The sequence below is a fragment of the Mus pahari genome, chromosome 13 (genome assembly GCF_900095145.1).
Source record: "Mus pahari chromosome 13, PAHARI_EIJ_v1.1, whole genome shotgun sequence".
Lineage (NCBI taxonomy): Eukaryota > Metazoa > Chordata > Mammalia > Rodentia > Muridae > Mus > Mus pahari.
In genome coordinates, this window is record NC_034602.1 from 90762281 (window position 1) to 90768056 (window position 5776).

A 5776-nucleotide genomic window follows, 5' to 3' on the forward strand; every position below is an offset into this window, starting at 1 on the left:
GTTATTACTGTAATAATTTGTTTCTGTTTTGTTTTAAACAAAACAGATCAGTTGTACCTTGGCATCTGAATAGATACTGGACAGAAATACCTCCGTTTAGGCTTTGTGCCATTCAGGAACCTGAAGAGACAGCCTGCCAATATGATTCTCTCTGGGGAAGAGAATGAATTGATGGAGTTACGGTGATATCCCCAACCTATATCCCTTATGAACAATATGTGATCAGTTAATGATCCATTACTGTCTTACTTTGTTAATATTTTTATACTTTCATGGAATTTTTATTCCTGTAAGAATGGTTTTGTCTATATAAAGCAATTTCAAATGTATGTTATGTGCTCAATTCTCTCTCCTTGTATCTAATTTTAGCCTTTCTGATGTTTCAATGGCCCATGGTCAACTACAGGTTGAGAATATTAAGTGGAAAATAACAGTAATGAATAGAAGATTTTAAATTAAGCGCCCCATTTGGGTAGTAATGAGATGTCACTTCTTTTCTCATCCTGCCTAGGACATAGGTCATCTATGTTCTCCGTATGTCACTTACCTGTTAATCACCAAGCAGGCTTGGTTATCTGACTGATTATCATGCTACTGTAGTGCTGTGTTTGGAGAGCCCTTAATTATTTATTAATGGCTCCAAAGCCCAAGAATAGTGATGTGATTTTATTATAATACTTTATTATAGGCTTGTATGTATGCATAATAGGTTCATATGTATATACTTAGGGGTTGATACTATCTTTAATTTCAGGCAGCTGCTGGAACTTTTAAAATCAATTTCCTTTGGATAAGGAGGCAATACTGTGCCAACTAAAGCTATTTAAAGTGCTTAGAGTACCTAGAAGTGGAGTCATGCCACATGCTCATAACATATATCTCAGAGCCACTTTGGGGGTTCGGGTGACTTAGGACTTTTAGGACTCTAAGAGGTCATGATTCTGTCACCATCCATCCTCCCATCCCCTTTCCTTGAGCCACAGAAAGGCCTTTGTGAGAATAAACAATGTCAGTGTCAAGAGGAGAAATGAATATCACAATGAGAATAAACCTAGGGGGCTGAGATAGGACAGAGACAACATTTTCTGTCATTAACTGGAGAATATCAAAGGTGATTGTCAATCTGGAGCCAAACTCTTAGAAACGGCCATCACCTTAGAAAATGGACCAATGACTAAATTATTTTCTCAAAACATGCTATTCACTAACAACGGTGTATTCAGTTAGACTCTCACAAAGGAATGGCCTCACTTGGCCATCTCACACTGTTCACTCTTCTGAGCCTTGGCTCCATTCTTGTCTCCCATTATTCAACCGTTCACCACATTCCCAGTGGCCTGACCTGCTCCAGTGTTACTCAAGCCTGGCTGGCCCGTGAGGCTGGCCCGTGAGGCTGCCGTTGGTTATCTCATCATTGGCTTCCCTGTCAGCTGACTTCATGGCCCAGGACTCTTGAACTGTGAACCGTCTACTGTTGCAAATAGTTTGCTTCCCAAAGATGGAAGATGCTCTTCTTTCCCTAGGAGAAAACAAACACCCAGCCCTGGTCCTTTCCTGTTGTCTTCCAAAGCAAAGCTTTGGCCAACCCTATGTGCACTTTGGAGCTTCCATGTTTTGGTCACAGTGCCCTCTCTGCAATGCATTGATGTCTGAGGTCTCATGTACTTCATGGAGGGTCATGAGAATTGCATACACTTGTCCTCTCATCACAGGCTCTAGTATACATATGCATAACAGTAGCCAGTCAACAGGGACCTATTAGAGAGCTGATTACCCAACCTGACTTACTGTACTCATAACTACCAGTGCATTTGGGGGCTCACAGGGTGAGTGTTCCAGTGTTGCTTACTGGCTTGAGGAAGCCTATGGTAGGTTTGCTGAGACAGAAGTTGAATTGATGAGAACGGACTGCTCTCATGAAAAGGACACACTGCTCCACACCAACAGCTGAGAAGGAAAAGCTCCCAGGAGAAGCAGCTTCAGTGAGTGTGTGTGTGTGTATGTATCTGTGTCTGTGTCTGTGTCTGTGTGTTTGTTTATGTGCCTGTGTGTGTGTGTGTGTATGTGTATGTGTGTATCTGTGTCTGTGTCTGTGTGTTTGTGTATGTGCCTGTGTGTGTGTGTGTATGTGTGTGTGTGTATCTGTGTCTGTGTCTGTGTGTTTGTGTATGTGCCTGTGTGTGTGTGTGTGTGTGTGTATGTGTGTGTGTGTATAGTGGGGTGGATCACAATTCAGTCAGAAGCACCACGTGCTCAGGTGAGCTGTTCTACTTGAGCATTGACTATTTTACTTTGTAACACAGATCTATTCTCTCCAGGTCAAATGTAACAGAAGTCTCTCCCCATACTCACTTTAGCATGGCATGGTTTTACTATCAAAATGTGATGTTATACAGCAAGTGAAATTAGATGTTAGTAAAAAAGAGAACGTAGCATGGTTATGTTCTGAGCTAGAGCATGGTTTGCCCATGGTGGTACCCATGAAGGGTGGGGAAGAGAGGAATTCCACACAACAGTCATGAGTTGATAGTCCTATAAATCATGATGACATATAAACCCAACTTCTGAAATTTATTCTTATGGCCACATTGAAAAGTAAAACTTAATACAATGAACAGATATTAGGCAAAGAAAAAGGCACAACCTGAATTAAACTCTTTACATACAGGGTAGCCTTTCTGATTGCTCTGAAGGCTGGACGCGTCTGTAGCTAGCTTGCTTACCTCTTCTGCTTTAACTTCCTACCCACCTCTGAACATGCAGTTCTTCCTAGATTTCAGCCTCCTGGAACCCCTCAACATAAACATCTCCCCATGCGGGAAGAGGCAGCAACTGAAAAAAAAAAATCAAGTCTTTTCTTAATTTAAGCCTTCTCAGCAGGTCTGTACAGGAATAGACATTTCTTCCAAATTTGCCTTTGAAGGTCTTGCCGACTTTAAACTGATGTATTCACAGTGAGGATTAAATGTTCTTTATTATTTCCTTGATTGAATTCTTAGTCCTGCCTCTCCAAACAACTTATACAAAACTTAAAAAATATGTACTGGAGGGTTCTTGTCGATCACAATATATGTTCCATATAAATAAAAACTGTCTGCTTGTCGCTGTTTGTGTATGGAAAAAGTGATGCTGGAGTGTCACAGCAGAGAGCAGTGTCTTCACTGGTGACGTTTCCATTTGCTGTCATAAGATGAGTTGCCAGTGACTACCTTTCCAGATAGACTTGTCAGAAAACACCTCAGCCACTGGAGTCCTCAACTACCAGACGACTTGTCTTGACTCAGAGTTTCACAGCAAAAGAGAGGATAGATTAACCAATCTATCTATTCTGCTGACGCGACAAAGTATTGGAGAAAATCAACTCCAAAGACAGAATGTTTCACTCTGGTCCACAGTTTCAGAGATTTGCTCTGTGGTCACATGGCTCTGTCATCTCTAGTCTGTGGTGAGGCATACCGTCATGGCAGTCAGTGAACATTAAGGCAAAGTTGCAGTCCCCGTGGCAGCCGAAGAACAAAGAGACCCAGAGGAAGGGCACAGGTGGAATACATACCTTTCTAAGTCAGGCTCCCAGTTGACCCACCTTCCCTCAGCAGGCTCCATGCTGTCAAATTACCATCAACTCTCACAAATACATTCAGATTACAAATCTGTCACAAATCAGCCTGCTAATGATGTCACATCTCTCATGGCCCAGTCTCTTTGCTAATGCTCTTCCTGGGAGCATTGCACTGGGGACTGAGCCTCCAACTTATGAGCCTTTGAGGGGCATTCCAAGGGCAAGCCACAACAGAGAACTACTTAGTAGATGTCTATAGGTGATGTTAAACATCTGTCCTGCCTCCCTATTCCTCTCTTACTTGTCGCCATACACCCCTTGATGTCTGGCTTTCTGAGGCATTTGTGCTGTGGGATCTGGCTGTAGGTCCGCTTGTTCCACTGCCCTGGGTGCTGGTTGTGTGGATGGACTTTGAGCCTCTTGCCGCTTCTGCTCCCGGATGTTTGCTTACCAAGATATCAGCTCCCAGGCTGCCTGCCTTGCTATTCACATGAAGACTGCTTCCTCCACCTAAAATTCTAGTCCTTCACCTACTTTCTTTCACAAGTATAGAAAGGAAGTTGTTTGCAGGTGACTGGGTGTTAGGACTAACTGCGTGGCATGCCAGAGCCCTCTCTGATAGCATCCTTGTATATTTATAGCTATTTCACTATACATTTTCTTTATGGTGCTGTGTCTGATTGCCAAAGCAAACTATCAGATTTTTTCAATAGACCTTGAGATGAGATAATCTTTATTTTGATCAGAAAAGAAACAGCTCACTTAGTGGTGATGAAAAAAAAATGTCAACGAAACTCTTTAAGACAGTGGAAGCAAAGCACCGTGTGGTTGATGCCCACAGCTGCCACAATTTGGGGCAAAGGCTGTGCTCTAATGCTCTTTGGTGAAAAGACTTGTAAAGGTTAGGAAGGAAGCATGGACCGACACACTGAAGAATTAGACTTAGATTCTCCTCCCGAGTCATTGCTTGTTCCCTAGGAAACTTTGGATGTGACATCCAGTGTCTTTGAAAATTGTTTCTGCTAGCTTCACAATGTTAGTGCAACAATATGACAATAGATATGAAGGCCTTGAATAATCCTGTCCACCAGAGCAGTTATACAACAAACACAAACAGCCCATCCATCACCTCTGGAATCAGACCACCTGTTCTGCCTACCATGACCCTCATTGTTCTGAATACCAAAGGCATAGTGTCCGTCTTTGCAATACTTGAGTATGTTAAAAAGGAAGAAAACGGATGCCCCTTACAAATGAAGATCAAAGTCTGTGCCATGGACATGATGTCTTGAATGTATTCATCAGGGTAGCTAAATCATGGACCTATTTGTTAAGTGTGCACAAGAAAGATTAGCCACGTCAAAGGCTGAGTAAAGTCATGTGGGGACTGAGGCACGAACAGGTGGTCATTTTTCATGCTGGATGGGTAGAGCGTATGGAAAAATGGAAAGATCACAAGGTCTCATGGATCAGAGCTAGTAGGTTCCAGCACACAAGATGTGTGCCTGACAGACATGCAAATTAGACTATCAGTGCCCTGGTTCCCATGCAGCTCCTGGGCTGGCCAGACAGGTGAGCTCTTCAGAACCTCTCCTTCATCAGCTCTGTTTCTCCACATTAGGCAATTCTTTCAAGAACAGAGCCAGAGTCTTTCTCTGGATTTCAATTACCCTCGATTATTCTTGAGTCTTGAGCTTATTTATCCTACTATTTCTGCTACCCTGAGGCACAGCCTCTGGAACCTGGTTTCTGGTGCTTTATTTATTGTTTTTCTTATACCAGTCTTATCCTAAGGAAATTGAACATCTTACATTAGAGACACAAAGGAGAGGAAAACATCTTAAGGCTGGTATCCTATGTAAGTTTAGCTCTCTCACTCATTAGTGTTCGGGGCCTCATCACTCCATAACGTAGAAATGTATTCACCCTTTCAAGGAAAGTAATCAAGAATGAGTTGCTGCTGTTAAGTGTGTCTCCTGGGATGATTGTGTTTATCTTCAGGGCACTGAAAACTGCAGGAATACTGTTCTCTTCCAGGCCTACTGTAGACTTTGATTCCTGTTGGATTTTGAATGTCTCCTTTTTCCTTCTAACCACTTTTTTTTTTTTTTAATTTCAAGAGTATTTATTTTTCTCCCTTGTTGACTATGACAAAATGCCACCTCTATGGCTTTGGCTTCCACCCTCGGTCACTGAAATTAGTAGATATAGCTCTCT